Source organism: Scyliorhinus canicula, chromosome 4 (genome assembly GCF_902713615.1).
Source record: "Scyliorhinus canicula chromosome 4, sScyCan1.1, whole genome shotgun sequence".
NCBI lineage: Eukaryota > Metazoa > Chordata > Chondrichthyes > Carcharhiniformes > Scyliorhinidae > Scyliorhinus > Scyliorhinus canicula.
Genome location: NC_052149.1, coordinates 36,400,483 through 36,427,394, shown reverse-complemented (window position 1 = coordinate 36,427,394; position 26,912 = coordinate 36,400,483).

The window sequence follows — 26,912 nt, the reverse complement described above, 5'->3', positions numbered from 1 at the left end:
AGAGAATTATTTGATCCATAAAGGATCACTCTGCTGGAAGCCCTATCAGCCTCTTCAGCGTGAAATTACACAACAGCAGGGGTTTGTTCCCAGCCCTGTAAAAACATTACAGAGCTACATTTTCATGTAATGGTTCCAAGTCAATGTACCAAACCCCCAGCCTTGCCACTCTAGTTAGTGAAATTACTACAGCACATGTTAAATTTCATTCACATAATTTCAGCACAAGCCTAAGCTTTGGGCTAAAATTGGCCAGCAATTCATGTGAAAGCCTTTTGTCTCATCAACATATTTACTGTTGCAAGTACCACTGAGGTTATTTTGAAGTTGTTTTAATAAATGTTGCAGTAATTGCCATCCGTGTGTACTTGACAGCATGACCCCCAAACATAAACCATCATTATAATTCCATCCTTTATTCTAACACAACTGTTAAATTAAAGATGAAAACACTGGGCTAACACTGGTCAGTGCTAAAGCTATTTCTAAAAAGAACAGCGTCTATTTAGGAAGAATACTTAATTTTATTCAATCTAAATTACACGTTGATTCAATGTTGACAAGAATGGTGGTTATTGACTGGCCCCGCCTTCTCAACCTTGGCCCTCACCTGAGGTGTGGTGATCCTCGGGCTAAACCACCACCAGTCAGCTCTTCCCTTCAAAGAGGAAAGCAGCCTATGGTCATCTGAGACTATTGCGACTTCACTGCAATACTGGGTGGGAATTAGCTGCAGTCTAATGATCCCCCATACTACAAAAGGTGATGCATTCACAGCCCAGGGTAAACCATATACTGGAAGTATGGAGGATGGTTGATGGGGAGAGAATTCTGGGGCAGGAGCTTAAAGTTGCAAATACATAGCGCGGGATTCTCCGATTGCCAAAGCTAAAATCGCATTTGGCGATTGGCTGGAGAATCTGGGGGCGGTGCACTTTTTCAGATCCTCCGCCCCCTCAAAAACGGCGTAATCGGTGAGTATGCCGCACGCCGTCGGGACGGCCTCAGGATGTCACCTGAGGCCCTCCCCCGATGGGCCAGCTTTGCGTCGGCGTCAGTCGCGTGTCCTTAAAGTTTTCAGGGGACTGTGTCCAGTGCCCCCACAGTTGGGGGGGGGGGGGAATTCCGCTGGCGGGGGGGTGGAGGGGGGGCGTCGGCGGGGACTGGAGGGACTGTTGAGGGGTGATCCGGGATGGCGAATGGTTTGCAGGGGAGCACTATCTTGCAGGCCGGGTCTGGGGCTGGTGCCGTGTTGTAGGGCGCGGCCGCCGCAGGATACCCCCGTGCGTATGCGCGGCCATGGACCCAGCAATTCTCCGTCCATATCTGCAGGTAAAGGGGGGCTTTACTTGGTGCGGCTGCTAACCCCCCACCGGATGGAGCATCGGTGCGGGGCGGTGCCTACATTTTGGTCGAAAGACCAAACACTTGCTCCAGACATAGTCTCAAAATCGGAGAATCCAGCCCAATTTCTTTAAGACTGTGAGACATAGGAGCAGAATTAGGCCACTCTGCCCATCGCATCTGCTCTGCCATTCGATCATGGCTGATACTTTTCTCATCCCCATTCTCCTGCCTTCTCCCCAGAGCCCCTGATCCCCTTAAAAAGTACTTACACTTCTGCTGGCGGAGATTCAGTTCTGACGAGTGATCCAAGACATGGGGCGGGATTCTCTGACCCCCCCGCCGGGTCGGAGAATCGCCGGGGGGGCGGTGTGAATCCCGCACCGTCACCCCGATGCCAGATGACAAATTCTCCAGCTACCGGGATTTTGGTGAGGGAGAGTATTGTGCTGTGCCGGTTGGCAGCTGCTGACAGCAGTCCCCCCGGCGATTCTCTGCCCCGCGACGGGCCGAGCGGCAGCCCGTTTCCGGCCGGTCCCGCCGTCGTAAATCAAACCAGGTCCGTACCAGCGGGACCTGGCTCTGCGGGCGCTCTGCAGTGTCCTCGGGGGGGGGGGGGGGGGGGATCTGGCCCTTGTGGGGCTCCCCCATGGTGGCCTGGCCCGCTATTGGGGCCCACCAATTCGCTAGTGGGCCTGTGCCATGGGGGCACTCTTTCCCTCCGCGCCGGCCAGTGTAACGGTCCACCATGGCCAGCGCGGAGAAGAAACCCACTGCGCATGCGCTGGGATGACACCAGCTCACGCTGGCACTCATGCGCATGCGCCAACTCGGGCTGGCCGGCGGAGGCCCTTCAGCGCTGGTTGGCGGAGGATTCTGCACCTTCCAGGCGGTCTGACGCCGGAGTGGTTCATGCCACTCCTCGGCCCCGACACGACCCACCCTGCCGGGTAGGGGAGAATCCCGTCCCTGAATCTTTGGCTGGAATTCTCTGGCCATTGGGATTCTCTGTTCCCGACAGCAGCACACCCCCTCCCGGTGGCATGGGTGACTCCAATGGAAAATCCCATTGGCAAGCGGTGGGAATAGAGAAACACGCGGCTGGGGGACCGCAGAATCCAGCCCTTTGTTTCTGTCTCCACCGATGCTGCCTGACCTGCTTTGTTTATGTTCATTTCAGAGTGTTTGAGAGTTTTGTACTTTTATTAGCATGAACTAGGGACTGGGAGGAGACGGTGCAGCCCACTTCTCTGAAGTAACTCTCGAAACGATGTTCATGAAGATCACACAATGATGGTTACTATGTATGTATATAAAGAGTTTACTCTTCAAAAATAGCAAGCAGTCTTCCAACACCAGGCTAAAGTCCAACAGGTTTGTTTTGAATCACTAGCTTTCGGAGCACTGCTCCCTCCTCAGGTGAAAGTTCAAAAATAGCAGCCAAGTCACGTTGGGTGAGCTGGCAAAGTGAGTGGCGTTCCTTCAGTTGTTATTCTCTATCTTTCACTGTGGACACTTTGGGCTGGATTCCCCGATTTGAAGACTAAGTGCTGACGTCGGTGTGGGAACAGTGGCGTTTTACTCCCGAAAAAATGGAGTCAAAGCTGCACTGATCCTCCATCTGGTGGGGGCTAGCAGGCATGCAGCGTAAATTCCCCGGCTTTACCAGCGGATACGACCGGAAAATTGCTGGGTTCATGGCTGCGCATGCGCAATGTGGCAGCCTGCAACATGATGCCGGCCGTGTGTGGACCCGGCCTGCCAAACCCTGCTCCCCTTTGACCAGTCTCGCCACCCCCGACCACCCCACCACCAGTGCCCCCGCCAAAGCCCCCCTGCCCGTGGAATTGCTCCCACCTGATTCTGGTGGCGGTAGGCTCAGCCACCACACCAGGTTCACGAAACAAAATAGTATGAGTGACCCACGCTGTCGGGAACTTGGTCCATCGGGGGCAGAGCATCAGGGGAGGGCCTCAGGTGACGTCCTGTGGTTGTCGTGAAGCCATTTTCGAGGGGGCGGAGCATTGCAAGAGCGCCGCATCCCCTCATTTTGGCGCAAACAGTGATTCTCCAGCCGATCACCGAACGCAATTCCGGCGTCACCGAACGAAGAATCCCTCCCTCTATACCTGCAACTATGTTGGCAATAGGAAAGCAAGAAGACTTTGTGCTCAGTCTACTCTTAGATGCTGAAGTCAAGAATGGTGTCGTAGAATCAGAGAATCCCTACTGTGCAGAAGGAAACCATTCGCCCCATCGATTCTGCACTGACCTCTGAAAGGACATCGTATCTAGGCCCACGTCCCACCGTATCCAAGGAACCCAGTAGCCCCACCTTACCTTTTTAGGCAATAAGGGGCAATTTATCATGACCAATCCATCTAACCTGCCCATTTTTGGACTGTGGGAGGAAACCATAGCACACAGAGGAAACCCATGCAGACACGGGGGATCATACAAACTCTACACAGTCACCCAAGGCTGGAATCTAACCCCGTCTCTGGCACTGTGAGGTAGCAGTGCTAACCACTGTGCCACTGTGCTGCCCAATTGGGATCTATAGAAGGAGGCTACTTTCCGACTATAAGGTTGTACTAAAAGAACTCTCAAAAGCATGACAGCTAATAGGGAGGAGTCCAATGTCTATCTAGCCCAGATTGGATCATGTCAGGTACCACCAGAAGCATCCTTAACTATAAGCACAGTTTCAGGCAATCCCAGGAATGGCATAATTGATGTGCCAGAGCTGTTGAATTCTGACACCAATTGTTACAACTGCTGGATGATATAAGATGATATAAGATAGTTATGTTTTAAAGTATCTCATTTAATTCAAGGCAAAATCGAGAAGTGTGGATTGGGTGATGTGACCGCCAACAAAATCTGCCTGGAGACAAGCCCATGTGCCCTGGTTGCATTGGGGATAGAGGCACAGGTCGAAACTTATTATAGTACAAGTTTTAACATATGGACACCAAAGAAGAGGCAGCTGTTCTTATTGCGTACAGACTCACTGACTCTCTGAAGCAGGCAACTAGGGGAAGAAGATTCATATCAGATGCTGCTGTGCTAAGCAGGGAACAGGGCTGTTTTCTGGTTAATTACAAATCAGAGAGCTGGTGAAGATGGATTCCCTGATTGAAGGAATTAAGCTGTGGAGTGTTAATGACCATGAAATTACCAAGGGGACCTTGCTACTGGAAGTCCATTCGAGTATACTTTGAAGATGGCATGGAATGGACTTCGTTTAAAAGACACTGCAAGATTCACCCTGGTGGGATAGATCCTGTTAAAGCTGGGATGAGTTTGGGACTTTAAAAACAAGATTACATTTCTGCTGAGAGTGTGTTGCAATGTACAGATGTGGCATGAGGTTTTCACTTGTTTAAGAAGTTAATTCATTTGTGTGTGCTCCGCCTGTAGGCAGGTCCTTGCCACATTGTCTAATGATAGAAATATAGAAAATAGGAGCAAGAGGAGGCCATTCGGCCCTTCGAGCCTGCTCTGCCATTCATTATGATCATGGCTGATCATCCAGCTCAGTAACCTTTTCCTACTCCCCTACCCCTCCCCATCCTTTAATCCCTTTAGCTATAAGAGCTATAATCTAATTCCTTCTTGAAAACATGCGCAGTGGGATTCTCTGTCGGCCATGCCGGAATCGCAAAACACGATCGGGCAGAGAATTGCGCGTCGGCCGCAAATCGAGGGCAGCACCAGCGTCGAACAAAATGCCATGCATCGGTTCGCGACAACAGTGTCAATACATTCTACGCTGCATGCTGGGTTGGCCACGCAAATTGTGCAGTAAACCCTGTTGGTATATCATTAACAAGCCCAACCCAGCAATTTCTGGGCCACTGGTGCTGCTCTGCCTCCGGCAGGAGGAATTAACGATGGCGAGGTTCACTTGTGGTATTTCAAATTGGGAAACAGACACTCTAGTTGCTGAGGGAGGTAGAAGGGGTATGAAAAGTGCCCAACATCGCAGTGGTGTGCTGACAGCTGTGCCGCTGGCTGGGGGCATCGTCCAGGGTCAGGGGGGAGTAGTGAGGGATGGTCAGGAGGTGGATCGTGGGGTCGGGGTGGATGGGCATGGACCACCATTGCCGTAGGCTGCAAGGCAGCTATCTGGCTGCACATGTCACTGACTGCCCACTGGGAACCTAGTGGCATGAGTCATGTGGATGCCCCCTCAGGCCACCCCTGGGTACCCTCTGGCCCCAACCGACCCGTCAATAGGATGGGTGTGCTCCAGAGCAACCAGTGCCATCATCCTGGCTCGGATGAGGGTCGGGATGTATTGGAATTTTTTTTTCACTTTTCCAATGAAGGGATAATTTAGCATGGCCAATCCACCTAACCTGCTCATCTTTGGGTTGTGGGGGTGAGACCCACGCAGACACATGGGACGCGATTCTCCCAACGGGAGACTGAGTGCCGACGCCGGAGTGAAACCCGGAGTGTTTCACTCCGGCGTCGGAGGCCGCTCCTCGCCCCCTATTCTCTCACCCCAGGGGGCTAGGAGCAGCGGTGCATGAATTCCGAGCGCCCGGCCTTGACGCTTGCGTCAAAGCGGCGCGCCGGGAATGACGCGGCCGGCGGTGCCGAAGTGACGTCAGCCGCGCATGCGCAGTTGCTGTCTTCCCCTACGCTGCCCCGCAAGACATGGCGGCTTGATCTTGCGGGGTGACGGAGGGAAAAGAGTGCGTCATTTAGAGATGCTGGACTGATGATCGGTGGGCACCGATCGCGAGCCAGACATCTGCTGAGCAGGCCCGTGGTGCTCGATCCTCCCTCCGCCCCCCACAGGCCCCATACGCACCGGTCGCGCGCTGTTCACGCCGGCAGAGACCAGGTGTGGTTGGCGCCGGCATGAACCAGTCGGGTTCGGCAGGCCGCTCGGCCCATCCGGGCCGGAGAATCGCCGGTCGCAGTGAGAAACGGCGAGCGGCGATTCTCCGAGCGGCCTGTCGAAAAACGTGACACGCCATTTTTGGGGGGGGTGGGAGAATCGCGGGGGTGTGCCAGGGCGGTGTGGCGTGATTCGCCCGGCCCTCCCGCGATTCTCCCACCCGGCGTGGAGTGCGGAGAATCGCGCCCATGGAGAATATGAAAACTCCACATGGACAGTAACCCAGGGCCGGGACTGAACCTGGATTCTCGGCGCCATGAGGCATGTATTGGAATTGCGCGAGTTCTACGTGGTGCTGCTGCTTGCCCATTAATGCGACTTGAATCGCTCTGGGTCCTGGCTCCGCTTTATCAACGTCGAACACTCGCGATTCTGTCTCAGCATCAGCATTTAATCTCTCAAATGGAGAATCCTGCTGACAATGTTTTGGTCTCAACTGCTTTCTGTGGTGGCGAATTCCACAGGCTCATTTTGAGCTGTTTTTTTGCCTCATCCTGAGCTGTTTTCATGGTCGTTTTTATCATTGGTGGTTTGTTATTGCTAACCAACAGGATGAGGAGGCAGGTTCCAAGTTAACCGCAACTGGAGCAGGAATCAAACTTGCACTTTTGGTATTATTCTCAACCGTATGCTGGTCATCTAGCTAACTGAGTGAACCGGCCATAGAGAGTACTTTTTTGTGTATTTTCGTTTGTTACAGTAAAAGTTTTCAATCATGAAATGTTGTTGTGCGATCCTTTGAGTTGGGGGCTGAGAAATGTTTATCTCTTTTTAAAAGCCATTGATTGCTATGGGATTGTAACACGAGAAATGGGACAGTTAAGATTCACCATGTGAGAAAATCTATATTTTTGATTCTAGGACACCATGGAAACATTCTGAAGTTATGAAAAATGTTCCATAATTTATTTCTTTAATCGGAACATTATTGAGGCAAAATTGATTATGGGGTAAAATAGCACATGCCCAATATCCAGTTCTATTCAAGGAAATGGAATTGACTATCAGGCAGGGCTCAGAATGGGTAACCAATGCAATGTCATCTGCTTTTCATCCCTCACCAAGATCAATTCCATCCCAGTATAATCAGAGCCTAAGAAGGCTCCATCTGGGAGGGTACTACAGGCCCATGTTGGATGCTCCTCAGTCACTGTAGTGATTGTGGTGATCCACTGTGTTAACTGTGTGCACCTGTATTAGGGGATGTACAGTAGGACCAACACTGCAGGTTCGCCGGTAGCCCCTGCCAGCTAGCTCCGCCCACAAGGAGCCGTATAAATAGGCATGACTCCTCCTGATCAGCCATTCTGCCAGCTGCAGTAGGAGGTCACGCATCTGACTGTAATAAAGCCACAGTTGTACCAATCTGAGTCTTTCGTGCAATTGATAGTCATCAGTGATATCATGGTTGTGTGTAATTCACCGACTGACCAATAGGTATCTCATTAGTATATAAGTGAATGTTAGTGTCAGGTGACGTCAGACTGACTGGAGAGCTAGAAGAGAGAGGTTGCTTGTGCATGATCATACTGTTATTCATCTGTTGTTTTGTATATATTTGACCCACAGTTAATGTTAATAAATCATTTATAGCTTTAGCTACAAGTGTTCTTGGAATATAAATCAGGCCATCCGACAAGAACATTACAGTTACCGCAACATCATCAGACAAGTGGCCACTGGAAGAGGGCAGAGGAGCTGGTGCCCTCGTCTGGAGCACCTATGAATGGTACACCCTAGTTTTTGCCTTTATGTCTTCCTTGACTACCTTGTTTAGCTGTGGAATGTTTTTTTCCCTTTTACAATTCCTCTTCATTTCAGAAATATACTTTCATAGAATTTCATAGAATTTCATAGAATTTACAGTGCAGAAGGAGGCCATTCGGCCCATCGAGTCTGCACCGGCTCCTGGAAAGAGCACCCTACCCAAGGTTAACACCTCCACCTATCCCCATAACCCAGTAACCCCACCCAACACTAAGGGCAATTTTGGACACTAAGGACAATTTATCATGTCCAATCCACCTAACTTGCACATCTTTGGACTGTGGGAGGAAACCGGAGCACCCGGAGGAAACCCACGCACACACGGGGAGGATGTGCAGACTCCGCACAGACAGTGACCCAAGCTGGAATCGAACCTGGGACCTTGGAGCTGTGAAGCGATTGTGCTATCCACAATGCTACGTGCTGCCTTTCATTGAGAGGCTACCTTTCATTAAGAGGTATTTAATATCTCCCTGAACATCCATCACTGTTCCTCAACTATCCTACCCTCAATTATTTGTACCCAGTCTACTTGGGCCAACTCTTTCCTCAGGCCTGTATTATTTATTACCTCTGCCCAACGCTAAAAGTCTAGTATAGCACTCTGTCTTCTCTCGCTCAATCTGAATTTGAAACTCTAGCATGCTGTGATCACTCCTTCCAAGAGGATACTTCACAACAAGACTATTTATCAATCCTTCTTTGTTACATAATACCACATCTAAAATAGCCTGCTGCCTGGTTGGCTTCATAATATATTGCTCTAAGTCGGGGAAGGACTAGTTCTTACCCCACCAGAGCACTATGGTTCTGAGGAAAACCCAATCCCAAATCTAGTAAAGATGCTAAGATCCTTTGACGAGAGAAACCCTATTCTCGAATCCCAGTACCGACTGCTGTTCCTTGCTTTTAGTTCAGCCCTGTGAGAGAAGTGGAAGGGCACGAGGTTTCTTCTGCTCATCCCGAGAACTGAGTGCTGCCCACTCAAGGGTAAAATTAATTTGTTTCTGTGGGGCTGTCCGTGACGATTTGAAAATTCTGGTCAATAGTTACCAAGCAACGTGGTGACGATGTGCAATGGGATAGGGTGAGCGGCTGGGTGGTGATGGCGGTTGGAGTAAATTAGGAACAAAAAAAAAGCACAATAACATTTACAACTTGATCGGTTAACAGTTGGCTCATATAAGCTCAATGATGTAAATTAATGAGTGGAGCAGGTTTGCTATGGCCCCATTCAATGAAGAGAATGTTTATTACTTTTTAAAATTAAATTAACAGCGTGACTATATTAGGTTACAGGCCTCTATCCTGCTATTTGAAGAAAAGAATTTATCTGGAGTCTGTGGGTCAGTGCAAAACACTTACTTAATTCCTATTTCAGTGCTCCGCCAACACAGGTTCTTTTACTTGACAGGCCTCCTTTTTTATCTATTGTATGTTTCTAAGCACTCTTTGATGCTTATCAGTGCCGTAATGCTGTTTGAGGGATTTGGTAAATGACAGGCTGAAGAATGCAGGAGAGAATTGCCACGCTGAATGACAAAAAGGATGTTCGAAACAGGATTAATATCATATTCTTACAGTGCCTGACAGCTGCTGAATAGAGGGAGAATTCTTCAATGGTCCATAGTGGCCAGGTTCCTTTCTTCTCACTTTTCCGAGCTTAAATCCACCGCAAGTACTTTAGAATTAACTGCGTGGCGTTATTATAGAATTGGGCATTGAGTACAGTGTTTTTTTTTTAAATCTGGGAAAAGTTAGTTTTTGAAATGAATGAGCCATCATTTCTCTGCTGTTGAAATTACTAATTCCTTTTCTGTCTCCAGCCTTATGCTGCAAACTGTTCAATTTTCAACTAAATTCCACCCCAATCATGTGCATGATCATCACAGTGATTGAGGCAAAATAACTTAGTCGGAAATATCAATGGAGATTGAGTTACCACGGAGAAGGACTAATTTTCAATGCCGTTTACTTTTTTTTTAATTTTAAAAGCAGAGAAGCACTCTGTTAAATTGCCTGGTCGTATTTTTGAAGCATGCATGACAACAATTAAGAGTTTGGCATTTTTTGCTCTGAGTCGAACAGTTTTTGTTTTAGCTTTGTAATTTATTGTGAAGCGGTTTCAACCTTTTCTGCTTTTTGAATCTACATCTAACCTAGTCGAGAGCACGGGCTAATAGTTGACAGCTTCGCCTCTCCAATCTAAATCCTTCCTCTCCCTGCTTTGATGTGAGCACATTGCTATTCCTTGTACTGCACCCTCAAGAAAGCAGATTTTGTTGAAGTGAGGAATACTTTCATTTGTGAAGCTGTATAAAGAACACGTATTAGCAAGACCCCAGGAGAGTATATTCCAGATTTCCCATTGCTGGTTTGTTATGTGCAATGAAGAGACATACAATGTAATTAATTTCATCTGAGGGGGACATGTGACAGTTTTACATTTGTTTGATATTTGGCTTGCGAGTGTTAGTAATATGTATGTAATCCAGCTTTGACAGTCATTCACACTCAAAACGTTGGCTCCCTTTTCTCTCCACAGACGCTGTCAGACCTGCTGAGATTGTCCAGTATTTTCTGTTTTCCTTCAGATTCCAGCACCCACAGTAATTGCTTTTATCTTATGTATGTAATCCATGATGATTCAATGAACACTCATGACACCTTGCATTACAATCTTTGACAAAACATGCGAATCATGCCTGAAAACTCTGTGATAATTTTTATATATATGCCTATATGTACACACAAGACATAAATTTGTCTTTTGGATTCAGTGTGTTCTCATCAACCTTGACATATTGAGTGAGTTTTGTGATATATTCATCTCCTGGGCAAGTTGGCATCAGCTTAATCTAAAAGGGTGTTGGCAGCTACAATGAGTTTGCCCACTAAAGGTTCTGGGTGGAGTTTCTCCTGAATTACACTAAATGACTGAATTGCTGATGACACGACTGTAGTGGGTCGGATCTCAAACAACGATGAGTCAGATTACAGGAGGGAGATAGAGAACCTAGTGGCATGGTGTAACGACAACAATCTCTCCCTCTAGTGCAGCACGGTGGAGCAGTGGGTAGCACTGCTGCTTCACGGTGCCGAAGTCCCAGGTTCGATCCCACTATCTATGTGGAGTTTGTTCGTTCTCCCCGTGTTTGTGTGGGTTTCGCCCCACGACTGATAGATGTGCAGGTAGGTGGATTGGCCACGCTAAATTGCCTCTTAATTGGAAAAAATGAATTGGGTACTCTAAATTTATTTATTTTTTAAATGAAAAAAAAGAATCTCTCCCTCAACATCAGCAAACCTAAGGAGGTGGTCATCAACTTCAGGGAGCAAAGTGTCACACACCCCTGTGCATCCCCTGTGCATCAATGGTGCCAGGGTGGAGATGGTTTACAGCTTCAAATTTCTAGGTGTACACATCACCAACAATCTGTCCTGGTCCACCTATGTCGATGCTATAATCAAGAAAGCACAACAGTCCCTATACTTCATCAGGAAACTAAGGAAATTCGGCATGTCCACATTGACTCTTACCAGTTTTACAGATGCACCATAGAAAGTGCCCTATCTGGCTGCATCACAGCCTGGTATGGCAACTGCTTGGCCCAAGACTGTAAGAAACTACAGAGAGTCGTGAACACAGCCCATTACAAAACAGGCTTGGGTGGTGGTGGCAGTGGTGGTCAGTGCAAATGCTGCCACAGACGACGTTGACCATACAGTGGAGAAAGAAGATGAATGATCTCATCTGTTCCACCAGGGTAAGTTAAGCATATTACCGCTCTCAGCTCACGCACTCACAAGGCCATCACACATCCACAGGCATCTCAGTCACCGCCAGATCAACGGACATCACCACTCAGTCTCTCACACACACCCGCACATTTCCAGCTGGCCCCATCCCCACGACTGATCTCATCCTCATTCTGTCGATGGCTCCACGAACTACCCAGAAATGCCAGCCATCTTTCTCATATGCCCTCCCATGCGTATTGCTTACTCTCCGTTGGCAGTTATGGAGGGCAATGTCGCGCACAATAAAAGGGAGATGGCCCAGACTGGCGGGTGGAGTGCGGAACTCAAGGTCCTCAGTAACTTCGAGAACAAAGTCATCATGGTGACTGGAGATGACGCTGACCATTCCTGCAGCGGCAGTGTGATTGGTGGCAGCACCCATATGAGAATCCTGCACCAGATTATCCCTCTGTCAATGCTACTGTGAGTGCACTGTTCTGGCAGAGATTAATACTGTCCACTTTCTCTCCTGGGCTCATCTGCCACAAGATGCCCTCAGACAACCAGGACACGATCCACGATCCTGAGAACATCTCGGGTGAGGACCCTGAGTACCGCACCTTGTTTCTCACCCACAGCCCCCGCCAGCTCAGACACACACAGCCCGATGGGACCTAGGTCTCCAGCAGGCGCGGGTCACAATCTGGTGAGCACAACACACAATCTGGTACACATCACGCACAGCCGAAGTTGCCGGTACTCGGAGTACTCTTGGAGACGAGGAATCTGCTGAGTCTGGGTTAGATGACGAGCCTCCCGACTTGGTCTTAAATTAGTTTCTGAATCTGCAGCGACAACCACGGGGGCATCAAGAAGGGATGCCAGTTGCATTCCCCAAATTGCAACGGACAATGGAGGAGTCTGCCCGCTTCAGGCTGAGGTGAAAGTGCTGGCATGCCAACGCACTGAAGTTACATTGTCAGGATAACAGCTGACATGGAGACCTTGGTCCAGGACGTCAGTACCGCGAGGGCTGAACTCCATCACTGAAACCATAGGTGGCCCTCAACAGTGTAAACATGAGAGAAGACAAGGCAGCTCAATCTCACTTCAGCTGCTCCTTCTCCTCATGGAGTCAGCCCGCCTCATGGACTCAGTCACCCATAAGGAGAAAGACTAACAGCCCAGGGCCATATACTCAGGTGACTCCAGGAGTGTCCCACCGATCCAACTCTCCTCTTCCAGTGACCCCATCAGCTCCTGATCCACTGGCCGAAGAAGGTGCAGCTGGCTCACAGGAGAACATCCAAAGCAGGCCGGGCCCCTGCAGATCTCGGCTCTCCAAAAGACCCCCGCCGAGGTATTCACAGGGACAGGTCGTATCAGTTAGCAGGCTGCTTCCACCTCTGCCATTGATGTTGCAAAAGAACCAAGATGTAGTGGTAAGGTAAGAAAACAAAGAAATATTAGGAGCACAATGGTAGCGCGTTGTTTATAATGTGCGCAACTGTAAATAGAATATGTCCCATTCCACATCTCCCATTATGTTTGCCTCCTTTTTATTAAGAGCTGTGTTGCAGTCAATCAGGTGACACACCGTGGTCCCTCCCCCACTTATTGTGGGTGATGCTATTGTGGGCATGTTGTATGTGCGGTTTACTTCCATTTTATTGTAGTGTCGGCTGTTTTCATATCAATTCTGACAGCAGTGATGCCTCATCTATAATGGCATTTGTGAGGAAACAACGTCAGCAGGGCTGTCTCATGTTCACTCATGTGACACAGAGACGAAAGTGGTCTTCCATCTTGTCTGCATCATTGAAAGGTGAAGGTACAGTGTTAAAGGACAGAAGTGTTAACCAATGGTGAAGCGTGATATGTCCTGGAACTCAATGCACTGTCATCTGCGAGGGCTTCCATGCTATGAGCTTGTGCTCCAAGGTAGTGTGCATTCCTGTCTGGCAACCTCACTCGTGACTTTCTGACTTTACACCTAATAAGCTGAACAATGTGTGTGAGCAACTTGTCACCTTAAGTCGACAAAACTCTGGCCCTCATAATCAGCCTAGTGCCCTGCCGCTCCAGACTACAGGCCTGAGTGTCTCTCACTGTGCAATTTTCTGTGTTGGGGTCACATGGCTCTCAGTTCAATGCACAGACAAAGCACTGTGCATCCCCTCACTCTGCCACTGGTTGCGTTCACAAATGTTAATTCCAAATGTTCAGGCATAGTGGACTATGGATCCATTGAGAATGATCGTAGCTTCAGATGCTCTTGATGGGAGAAATGGAGTATGAGCTTAAAGTACTGAAACTTAAATATGCTCTACACTGGAAACCACATGTGAGCCTGTGGGCTTCATGGTGTCAGCGAGTTTTCATTTTGCCCATGATGACTCAATATCTGCATTAAAGAAGAGGTATGATAATGGCCAGCATGACATTGTTTGAGGGTTTTTATTCTCAGCTGCTCCACACACATAATGTGAGAAAACATGCAGGCCACCGTCCCTGAGCGAGAGTGCCAGGTGTCAATGAGTTTGAAAAGGTGACAGGAAGGACTGACTCACCTATACATCGGTTGAGACCTGCCAAATCTCCTTGGCTGCTTTGGCCCAAGTTTCACCCATCAGTTGCACCAACGATATTGCTCAGAATGCACAATCACGTTGATGGACATGGATCGCCTCAAGGAGTGGTGTCTGATTGAAGGCTACCACTTAGAAGGCCGCTCACGTTAGTGGATCAGCTCGTGAATCATGTAGGCTGCTGTTGATACTGGTGTTTTGCAGAGATGTTTGAAGAATCAGCACCCATGGACCTTTTATGGCAACACATTCTCCTGCAGACAGCACCTCATCTCAACAAGGAAGTAGGTGCTCAAAGTTTCATCAACCTCCAAAGGATCAGGCCAAGGGGAGGCCAATATGGAATGACCAACAGTCATTTTGAAGTGCATAGATGAAAAAAAGGAGACACAAAGCTCCATTTCCTGTGGTCCCTTGTGTAGGTCACTTGTCCCAGGGATGCTCACTCCATCTTGTCTCCCCCTGGAATCTTCTGGCTATAATGGCCTCCAGTGCATGCCTGCTTTGTCTGGCCTGTGCTGTGGCCTCATTATCGGCAGTGTTGGTTTTCTTGAACTCATCGTTCTCATCCCCTTCAAGGTTCAGACATACAGCTCCTCCATTTCATCATCTGGCAAGTCGCACTCCCCCCCCCCCCCCCCCCCCCCACCCCCCCCCCCCCCCCCCCCCCCCCACCCCCCTTTGTTTTCAGCACCAGGTTATCCAGTGAGCAGCAAGCCACAATGATCTGCGAGACCCTCTGGAGACTACTGAAGTGCTCCATCAGATCTGTCCAGTCATGGGAATCACATCTTCAGCATTTCTATTGTGTGCTTGACCAATGTAGCGGCATGACCATTGCAATGCCTTCTATCCACAGTGGTCTGAGGCTAGTGTACGGGCATCACCATACCGTTTGGGGATATCCTTTGATTCTGAGGAGTGGCATGAAGCATGCTGATATTTCTGCAAGGGTTTCTCATCCTGGAACACTGATTCATGGGGGTCTATAGTTTTGTTTTGTATTGATGTGAGGAGACTGGTGAAATTGCAGTGAGAATAAATAGCACCGACATCATGTAACAAATATTAAAGAATATTGATTAAAGTAAAGAAAAGAGAAATGCACACAAACAGGACTACTCTAAGACAATTAAGGTATATGAATTCCTGAACACTCGCACAGTTTAAGTAGAACGTATCCCTTGTGCCAAAATATATCCACAGTCCTTGAACTCCTTAAGACTTCCCCGTTTCCTGAAACTACATCCGAGTTAAATAAATCCATGAGTTAAAAGCAGTTTATACTTACCACACAATGTAGGGATGGTAGTCAAGTCTGGGAAATGTCTTGTCCTGTTTCAGAAAATATATTTAAACTTCTTCACTAAGGGTTTCTGCACTGTCTTGGCTATAAGATGAAAACCTGGTCTTCAGACTGCTAGCTGAAAACTGGCTTGTCTGCTTCTGAGCCTATTAGGTGTTAACTGGCCTCCTTTGCTTCTGAGGGTCTGGCAATTATACCATGAACAAAACAAAGAACAAAGAAAAGTACAGCACAAGAACAGGCCCTTCAGCTCTCCAAGCCTGCGTCGACCATGCTGCCTGTAGCCACCTGGGGCGGCCACGTCCCGATTCCAAAATGGACACTTGCAAGAGTAAAGGGAAAAATGGACAGTGCTAGGAAAATGAGCAGGTGCAAGGTTTACCTGTGGATTGGAACTTGCAGATCCCAGACAGAACTGATACTACAAGCCATTAGCATAGTAATGAGCTATCTCCGGGGACAAAAGAGAAACATTTAAGCAATCGGTACCAGGGAGGACTCCCCGGCACCAATGGAGACTAAAACAAAGGCAGGCCAGCGGTCACCTAGGGCCCGCCCAGTGATCAAGCAACGACCCCTTTATTGGAGGAAAACAATACAAATGGTTAGGACCTGGTCCAATTAATTGGGGCCAAGTTCAGGAACCGCCCAGAAGGGCACGAAACCCTTTGGGGTATAAAGAGGAGTCCCCAAAGACAGATCGCTCTCTTCTTCTTCACTTTCATCTTGGCCTTGGCTCTCAGTGACGAGAGGCCCGCCAAGCACCAGCCAATTAATTCTAAGGTCAACGCACGCTATGAGATAGGCGCTCCTAGCTACTATTCAATACCAATTCAAGGCAGCAGTATCAGAACCAGACAACGGCCATTGTTCCTCTGACTGAGTGGGCTCCCGAAGCTAAGTATAGGCTTGTAGTAGTTGTAGTTTAGTGAGTAGAGTTTATGCATGAGTAATAATTGACTGTGTGTGTAAATAAATGTGCATAGATTTCAAACCTACTAACTGGTGTATCGAGTCTTTGATCAGTATTCGGTTTTGAACCTTGTGGTGGTATCAGAAAGATACCTGGCGACTCTTGAGCAAAGGTAATTAAAACAGAGCAAATTAAGGAAAGCATAACGAACAACATAACGACCCCTCTACCCTGGGAAAAAGTCTCTGACTATCCACTCTGTCTATGCCCCTCATAATTTTGTAGACCTCTATCAGGTCGCCCCGCAACCTTCTTTGTTCCAGTGAGTACAAAACAATTTATTCAACCTCTCCTCATGGTTCCACTTTGATTCTGCCTTCTGTGTATTTGGCAGTCAGCCCCAATCAAATTCCTTGACTCTAGATATTATCATACGTATACCTCAGTTGATCTTCCCAATCACCAAGGTAAACTGTTTCCACTCATAAGTTTTTCTTGAAATTTCCCAGAAATTTGCTCCAGGTTACTCACACTGTTAATCACAGACATAGGACCTGGGATAAAAGTGATTAACAACATAATCGCCATCACGAAGACCTCAAAATGAATTTAAAAGTAAATGTTGAGAAATTAACTTTAATTAACTGCAATTTTAGGTTAATTAACTGCATTGTTTATAAACATATGGGGGTTAAGTGCTTTCACTTAATCTTTTCTCAGCAGAAAACATTTACCTGCTTTTGATTGGTTGTGTGCTGTCAGTCATAACTAGATGTTTATAAACATTGTGGTTACTTTCACATCAGGGTACTTAAGGTCCATTCAGGCATGAACGGAAATTAAATAATCAAACCAGATATCTGGCTGTCTGGAAGCTGTCAATTACAGGCTACTGAAAGTTATTACTCTTTGAAGTGAATAGAAGTCCTGCAGATCAAATGATATGAGGGGGTTTAAAGTCTTGTGGTATGGTTTTAGCTTCCTTTTAAGTTGCAACCGGTGCTTATCTTCCTGAGGCAGCAGGTGGCAGGTACAGGTGAGTGAAAAAGCACTGATTTGTTTTCACTGTTTCTGCCTGGACTGTTCTTTTAGCTTCAGGCAGGGGTGACTTTTAAAAAAAATGAATTTTATTACAAACATGTATCAAAGCAGGTTTTAGCAAATAAATACCCCGGGAAACATACTTCCCAACAATCAACTGTACAATCTGTACAGATTTTCCCCTTTTTCAACCCCTCTTTCACCCTCCCCCCCACTCCTCTGCGATGAATAGCTCCTCAAACATGCTCACAAACATCTCCCACCTTTTCTCAAACACCCCTGCTGAGCCCCTTAACTCATATTTAATCTTCTCCAACCGCAGGAAGTTGCACAGGTCACCCAACCATGCTGCTACCCCCAGTGGCGATGCCGACCGCCACTCTAGCAAAATTCGCTGCCGTGCAATCAGAGAGGCGAAGGCCATGACATCGGCCTTCCTCCTCTCCATGAGTTCTGGCTTCTCTGAAACCCCAAATATCGCCATTAAAGGGTCCGGGTCCACTCCCTCTCCACTATCCTGGCTAAGACCGTGAACAACCTCACCCAGAATCTTCCCAATTTTTCGCAACTCCAAAACATGTGCGTGTAATTGGCTTGCCCCAGCCCACACCTCTCACACTCATCTGCTACCCCCTAAAAGAACCCACTCATTCTCGCCTGAGTCATATGCACCCTGTGCACCACCTGAAACTTTATCAGGCTCATCCTTGCACAAGAGGAGGTCCCGTTTACCCTTTGCAGTGCCTCACTCCACTGCAATTGATTCCCAATTGATCTCCTCTTCGAACTCCCCTTCCCATTTCTCCTTGATCTTCACCACCCACTCACCTCCCTGCTACCCCATCCACTTGTAAATATCCTCAATTCTTCCCTCCCCTTCCACATCCGGAAGCAGTAGTCACTCCAGCAGGGTCTTTCCCGGCAATCTAGGGAACTCCCTCCAGACATTTTACGCAAAGTCCCTAACCTGCAGATACCTGAACTCACTCCCCCTCGGCAGCTCTCCCCTCTCACTTAGCTCCTCCAAACTGGTGAACCCTTCCTCCAAATACAAATCCCTCACCTTGACCAGCCCCACTTCCCTCCACCTCCTATATACACATCCCCCCCCCCCCCCCCCCCCCCCCCCCCCCCCCCCCGGCTCAAACCCATGATTCTCGCACAGCGGCATTAGCACCGACATCCCTTCCAATGTAAAGTGCCTTCTCAGCTGATTCCATATCTTCACTGTGGACTGCACCACTGGATGCCCTAACTACCTACTCGGAGCCATTGGCAATGCTGCCTTCACCATAGCTCTCAAACTAGAACCCTTGAAAGATTCCTCCTCCATCCTAACTCACTACCCCTTCTCAGGTAGGGGTGACTGATGGGGGGAGGGTTTTGCTGCTATGGAGGGGGGGGGGGCTTCCCTGCTATGGGGGATTCCATTTAGGGGGAGTGCTCTGATATGGGGATCTCACTCTTATGGGGGTCTCTAATGGGGTCTTTGGTGGGGGTCTCTGGTGGGGGGATCTGTTCGGTGTCTCTGGTGGTGGAGGTCTATTGGGGGTCTCTGGTGGGGATCTCTGGTGGGGATCTCAGAAGGGGGACTGATAGGGGATGGGAGTCTCTGGTAGATATCTCTCATCGGGGTCTTCAGTGGGGGGATCAGGTGGGCTTCTTTTGGGGAGGGCTGATGAGGGTCTCTGGAGGGGGTCTCTGATAAAGGCCTTTGATGGGGGTCTCTGGTGAGGGTCTGATAGGATCTTTGGAATGGGTCTCTGGTGGGGGGGGGTGTGGTGGGGGTCTCTGGTGCGGTGTTTGGTGGGGAGGACTGGTGTGGGAGGTCTAGTGGGGGTCTGGTATGGGGGGTTTGGGTGGCGTGGGCAAGATTTGCATTGTGGGGAGAGGGGTGCACCTACCTTAAATACCTACCCCCTTGGCCCACCATGTGGTACACCACATCAAGCCCATGCTGGGAAATACTTTTACCAATCCACGCCTGTATGCATCCTGGCCCACAGGGTCGGAGCATCATGGAGGCCTGGAGAATCTGGTGCCTAGTCTGAAAATAGGATGCCACACAACAGGGAAGTCTTTTTGACCCATTTGCATCCTCCCGCTGGTGCGGGGTGCAAACTTCGATACCGCTGCCAGTGGAGAACCGGAGCATCGGAAACGGATTAGCATCCATCACCGATCCCGTTTTCTCCTCCAATGCTGGATTTCCTGCCGCGTTGGGGACTCATTCGAAGTTCATTAATTATATAAACATGTGAGACAAAGATTCCCTCCTTTTACCTCTAGGACCTGTGTCTGAATCCAATCCATTGTAATAGGATAAAAATCATGTGCTGACTGGAGGATGAAAAATGCTAAGTGTCACATGCTCGGGAGGAAAAAGCTGATTTGGACCAAAGATTTCCAAATTTCCCGTCACTGACATTCACCCTCTGTCATGTCCAACTTTGTTGCAGAGTAATTGACAAGCTAGCAAATTCCCAGGAAAGTGATCTTGGCGTAGTTCATGGGAGAGATGCCTGCTGTCCTTTGTCAGGATGAAGTCCTGCCTCCTTCCCTGCCACCCACTCCACCAGTGCTCGTGCTGTCATGCAGTTAACCGGGCCAGGCCAAGATACTGCAGCCTGCAGCTGATGCTCTCAAAGGCCAGAGCTACTTCTTGAAGGTGGTTTGTGGAGGAGCTGTTGTCAAGTGACAGTTAAACCCCAAACACTTCTTCAGTGTTTCCCTCCCTACCTCCTCCTCTAACCAAAAAAAACCAATCACTGCAAGGATCCCAGCTGAGTAAAGATAAAGAGGGAGACTCGAGGGCAGGTAGAAGTAGAAAGAAGTTGAACTGTGATGTCACAGCCTGCAGGTAAGTGATTGGCTGGTGACTGGTAAGTAGTTTTTCTTTTCCCTGAGGTGTTATCGTGCGGGGCACAGTGGTTCCTGAGTGAGTGCTTGCTGAGAAGGGAAATAAATTTTAAAAAAACTTACTGTTGGGAGTTTCCAGCTGAATCCGGTCGGAGTGAGGACAGAGTGACTTCTGGGTAAGTAGTAAAGATTCAAATTGTTTGCGCAGGCCCACAACAGCTGATTGCTGTTCTCGTGTGGGGTGCAGTGGTTGCTGGTTAAGTGTTTTATTTTCACCTGTATTTAAGTTTGGCAGTTCCTAAACCCTAGACCCTACACTTGTAGTGTGCCCCAAACTTTCACCAACTTTAACCTAAGGGGTAGAGTGAATAACAGGTAAGCTCTTTCTTTCTTTTTTTTTTATCTGGAGGGGATGGCAGGGAAGGCAGTGCAATGTTCCTCCTGCAGAATGTTTGAGGTGAGGGACGCCGTCAGTGTCCCTGCTGATTTCACCTGTGGGAAGTGCACCCATCTCCACCTCCTCAGAAACCACATTAGGGAACTGGAGCTGGAGCTGGATGAACTTCAGATCATTCGGGAAGCAGAGGTGATTATAGATAAAAGCTTCAGGGAGGTAGTTACTCTGAAGAATCAAGATGGATGACAGTGAGAGGGGCTGGGAGGAAGCAGTCAGTGCAGGGATCCTCTGTGGTCGTTCCCCTTAGTAACAAGTATACCATTTTGGATACTGTTGAGGGAGACGACCTACCGGGGTAAGCCACGGTGAACGGATCTCCAGCACTGAGTCTGTCCCTGTGGCTCAGAAGGGAACGAGGGAGAGCAAGAGAGCAATGGTTATTGGAGACTCGATAGTTAGAGGGACAGATAGACGGTTCTGTGGCAGCGAAAGAGGTTCACGGATGGTCTGTTGCCTCTCGGGTGCCAGGGTCCGTGATGTCTCGGACCGTGTTTTCAGAATCCTTAAGGGGGAGGGGGAACAGTCACAAGTCGTGGTACACATCGGTACCAATGACATAGGTAAGAGAAGGGACGGGGATTAAAAACAGGAATTTAGAGAACTAGGGTGGAAGCTGAGAGCCAGGACAAACCATGTTGTCATCTCTGGTTTGTTGCCGGTGCCACGTGCTAGTGAGTTGAGGAACAGGGAGAGAGTGCAGATAAACACATGGCTGCAGGGATGGTGTAAGAGGGAGGGTTTCAGGTACGTGGATAATTGGGGAAGGTGGGACCTGTACAGACAGGATGGTTTGCACCTGAACCAGAGGGGCACCAATATCCTGGGAGGGAAATTTGCTATGGCTCTTCGGGGGGGTTTAAACTAATTTGTCAGGGGGCTGGGAAAACGAGCTGTAGTCCAGAAGCCAATGTTGAGAATAGTGAGGTACTGAGGAGGGTATCAAGGTCGCAGGAGTGTACCAGCAGACAGAAAGGTGGGTTGAAGTGTGTCTACTTCAATGCAAGGAGCATCCGGCATAAGGTAGGTGAACTTGGAGCGTGGATTGGTACTTGGGACTACGATGTTGTGGCCATTACGGAGACATGGTTAGGACATGGACAGGAATGGTTGTTGGAATTTCTGGGATATAGATGTTTCAGTAAGAGTAGGGAAGGTGGTAAAAGAGGTGGAGGAGTAGCATTGTTAATCAAGGATAGTTTAACGGCTGCAGAAAGGCCGTTCGAAGGGTATCTGCCTACTGAGGTAATGTGGGCTGAAGTTATAAATAGGAAAGGAGCGGTCACATTGTTAGGAGTTTTCTACAGGCCCCCAAATAGTGATAGAGATGTGGAGGAAGAAATTGCAAAACAGATTATGGACAGGTGTGGAGGTCTCAGGGTAGTTGTCATGGGTGACAACTAAAAATGATTAGGCAAGAATTAGGGAGCATTAGATGGAAACAGAAACTGTCAGCGAAAGACACAAATGAAAAGTGGAGCTTGTTCAAGGAACAAATACTGCGTGTCCTTGATAGGTTATGTCCCTGTCAGGCAGGGAGGAAATGCCGTGTGAGGGAACCATGGTTCACAAAAGAGGTTGAATGTCTTGTCAAGAGGGAAAAGGAAGCGTATGTAAGGATGAGAAAACAAGGTTCAGTTGGGTTGTTTGAGGGTTACAAGGTAGCAGGGAATGAGCTAAAAAAAAAGGGCTTAGGAGAGCTAAGAGGGGCCATGAGCTGTCCTTGGCAGGTCGGATCAACGAAAACTCAAGGCTTTTTACTCTTATGTGAGAAATAAAAGAATGACCAGGGTGAGGGGAGGGACGGTCAAGGACAGGAGTGGGAACTTGTGCATGGAGTCAGAAGAAATAGGAGTGGCGTGAATGAATACTTTTCTTCAATGTTCACCAAAGAGGGGGGCCATGTTTTTGAGGATGAGAGTGTGATACAGGCGGGTAGGCTGGAGGAGGTAGATGTTCTGAGGAAGGATGTATTAGCAATTTTGAAAAACCTAAGGGTCGACAAGTCCCCTGGGCCAGATGGGATGTATCCAAGGATTCTTTGGGAGGCAAGGGATGAGATTTCAGAGCCTTTGGCTTTGATCTTTGGGTCCTCACTGTCCACGGGGATAGTGCCAGAGGACTGGAGAGTGGCGAATGTTGTTCCTCTGTTTAAGAAAGGGAATAGGAATGACCCTGGTAATTATAGGCCAGTTAGTCTTACTTCGGTGGTCAGTAAGTTAATGGAAAAGGTCCTGAAGGAGAGGATTTCTGAGCATTTGGAAAGATGCAGCTTAATCCGGGATAGTCAACACGGATTCGTGAAGGGTAAGCACGGCAGCATTGTGGATAGCACAATTGCTTCACAGCTCCAGGGTCCCAGGTTCGATTCCGGCTTGGGTCACTGTCTGTGCAGAGTCTGCAGATCCTCCCTGTGTGTGCGTGGGTTTCCTCCGGGTGCTCCGGTTTCCTCCCACAGTCCAAAGATGAGCAGGTTAGGTGGATTGGCCATGATAAATTGCCCTTAGTGTCCAAAATTGCCCTTAGTGTTGGTTGGGGTTCCTGGGTTATGGGGATAGGGTGGAGGTGTTGACCTTGGGTAGGGTGCTCTTTCCAAGAGCCGATGCAGACTCGATGGGCTGAATGGCCTCCTTCTGCACTGTAAATTCTATGATAAAAAGTCTTGCCTCACAAATTTGATTGAATTCTTTGAGGAGGTAACTAAGTGTGTAGATGAAGGTAGAGCAGTTGATGTCAGATACATGGATTTTAGTAAGGGGTTTGATAAGGTTCCCCATGGTCGGCTCATGAAGAAAGGAGGTGTGGGATAGAGGGAAATTTGGCCAATTGGATAAGTAACTGGCTATCACATAGAAGACAGAGGGTGGTGGTGGATGGAAAATTTTCAGACTGGAGACCAGTTACCAGCGGTGTACCACAGGGATCAGTGCTGGGTCCTCTGTTATTTATGATTTTTATCAATGATTTGGAGGAGGGGGCTGAAGGGTGGGTCAGTAAATTTGCTGATGCCACCAAGATTGGTGGAGTAGTGGATGAGGTGGAGTAGTGGATGAGGTGGAGGGCTTTTGGAGGCTGCAAAGAGACATTTATAGGATGCAGAGCTGGGCCGAAAAATGGCAGATGGAGTTTAACCCTGATAAGTGCGAGGTGATTCATTTTGGTAGGACAAATTTGAATGCGGATTGCAGGGTCAACGGCAGGGTTCTGAGGAATGTGGAGGAAAAGAGAGATCTTGGGGTTCATGTCCACAGATCTCTGAAGGTTGCCACTCAAGTGAATAGAGCCGTGAAGAAGGTTTATAGTGTGTTAGCGTTTATTAACAGGGGGCTTGAGTTTAAGAGCCGTGGGGTTATGCTGCAACTATACATGACCCTAGTGAGATCACATTTGGAGTATTGTGCGCAGTTCTGGTCACCTCATTATAGAAAGGATGTGGAAGCATTGGAAAGGGTGCAAAGGAGATTTACCAGGATGTTGCCTGGTTTGCAGGATAGGTCTTATGAGGAAAGGTTGAGCGAGCTAGGGCTTTTCTCTTTGGAGCGGAGGAGGATGAGAGGCGACTTATAGAGGTTTATAAGATGATGAGGGGGATAGATAGAGTGGACGTTCAGAGACTATTTCCTCGGGTGGATGTAGCTGTTCCAAGGGGGCATAACTATAAGATTCAGGGTGGGAGATATAGGAGGGATATCCGAGGTAGGTTCTTTACTCAGAGAGTGGTTAGGGTGTGGAATGGACTGCCTGCTGTGATAGTGGAGTCGGACACTTTAGGAACTTTCAAGCGGTTATTGGATAGGCACATGGAGCACACCAGAATGACAGGGAGTGGGATAGCTTGATCTTGGTTTCGGACAATGCTTAGCACAAAATCGAGGGCCGAAGGGCCTGTTCTGTGCTGTACTGTTCTATGTTCTATGTCCTTGAGGTTAGCCGCCAGCACTTGAACTGATAGCCATCTGAAGGAGTTACAACAGGAACCCCCACCTCCCACCTCCCACCTGCCAAGCGTTAATCACTGGGGAACTCTTCCCAGGAGCATGGGGAAACATAAACAAGAACACAGGAACAGGCACTAAAGGCTCACAGGAGGGTGGTCCATAATTATCTCTATTAACTGTTAGATAGCGATGGATTGGGGTGTTTGATCACTTAATTTTGTTCTGGATTTGGAGTCGTTGATTAAATCGAGGGTGAAGTGAGGGAAGCCTGTCTGGCTGGACTGAAGGAAGGTAATAATTGGGTGGTTGTAGTACGGACAATGATAAGGATTTCCTGGTACAGTGATTAATGCTCTAAATGAGGCACTCTTCAATGAGCTGTTGTCTGAGAGCTCAGAAACTTGGGCACTGGTGGTTGATGCCTCTCCTGCTCTTGCACCAGCGCCTGTTGCCCATCATGCTGCCCATTTGGTGATGAGGGCTGGGTCCTCATTATGGCAAAACTGTGGCACATAATTCTGGATGCTGACACAGGGGTGTACTGCAAATTTCTTCTGAAATGGTTCATGTAAAGTGTTTCATGGGGGGGGGGTTGATTGAGAATGCTAATTGTTTATTCAATTATATTTCTGCTCCTCGCATGGTCCATGCTGGAGGCCAACTATGTACCTGTGCCAGGGTTCCTGACAAGAGTCATGAGCTATTTTCGGAGAAGATAGGCCCTATTGCCTTGTAATCAGCTTGCAACTTGGTGACATGACTGGAATAAAGAAAACACAGTGGGCTGGGACATGATGTACAAACTATGACTGCAACAGAAAACTGGGCGCAGACGTACAGGATTCACTGTCTGTGGTAGCAAACCACCTGTATGTTAAGGAATTGGTGTGGCTTTTGCTTGATAAACATGCCAGGATAGTAATTAGGAGGATGCAGTGAGGGTGGCGAGGGCGCAGCATGTACTCTGGGTGGGGGATTTCAATGTCCATCACCAAGGGTGGCTTGGTAGTATCACCACAGACCGAGCTGGTCGGGTTGTGAAGGACATAGCTGCTAGACTGGGACTGTGACAGGTGATGAGGAACCATCAAGAGGGAAAAACAGACCTCATCCTCACTAATCTGCCTGCTACAGATGCATTTTGTCCATGATAGTATCAGTAGGAGTGACCACCGCACAGTCCTTGTGGAGAGGAAGTCCCGTCTTCACATTGAGGATACCCTCCATCGTGTTGTGTGGCGCTATCACCGTGTTAAATGGGATAGACAATGAATAGATTGATCAACTCAATACTGGGCATCCATGAGGTGCCGTGGGCCATCAGCAGCAGCAGAATTGTATTGACCACAATCTGTAATCTCGTGGCCCAGCATATCCCCCACTCTACCATTACCGCCAAGCCAGGGGATCAACCCTGGTTCAATGAAGAGTGCAGGAGGGGATGTCAAGAGCAGCACCAGGCATTGCTAAACATGAGGTGTACATCTGGTTAAGTTACAAAACAGAACTATTTGCATGCCAAACAGCGTAAGCAGCAAAAATAGACAAAGCTAAGTGATTGCACAACTAATGGATCAGGTCTAAGCTCTGTAGTCGTGCCACATTCAGCCATGAATGATGGTGGACAATTAAACAACTCACTGTAGGAGGAGGCTCCACAAATATCTCCATACTCAATGATGGAGGAGCACAGCACATTAGTGCAAAAGACAAGACTGAGGCATTCGCAACAATCTTCAGCCAGAAGTGCCGAGTGGATGATTCAGCATCACAGATGTCAGTCTTCAGCCAATACGATTCACTCCACATCATATCAAGAAATGGCTGAAGGTACTGGATATTGAAAAGGCGATGGGCCCTGACAATATTCCGGCAATAGTACTTGTGCTCCAGAACTTGCCGTGCCCCTCGCTAAGCTGTTCCAGTATAGCTACAATACTGTACTGGCATCTACCTGGCAATGTGGAAAATTGCCCATATATGTCCTGCACATAAGAAACAGGACAAATATAACACGGCCAATTACAGCCCCATCAGTCTACCCTC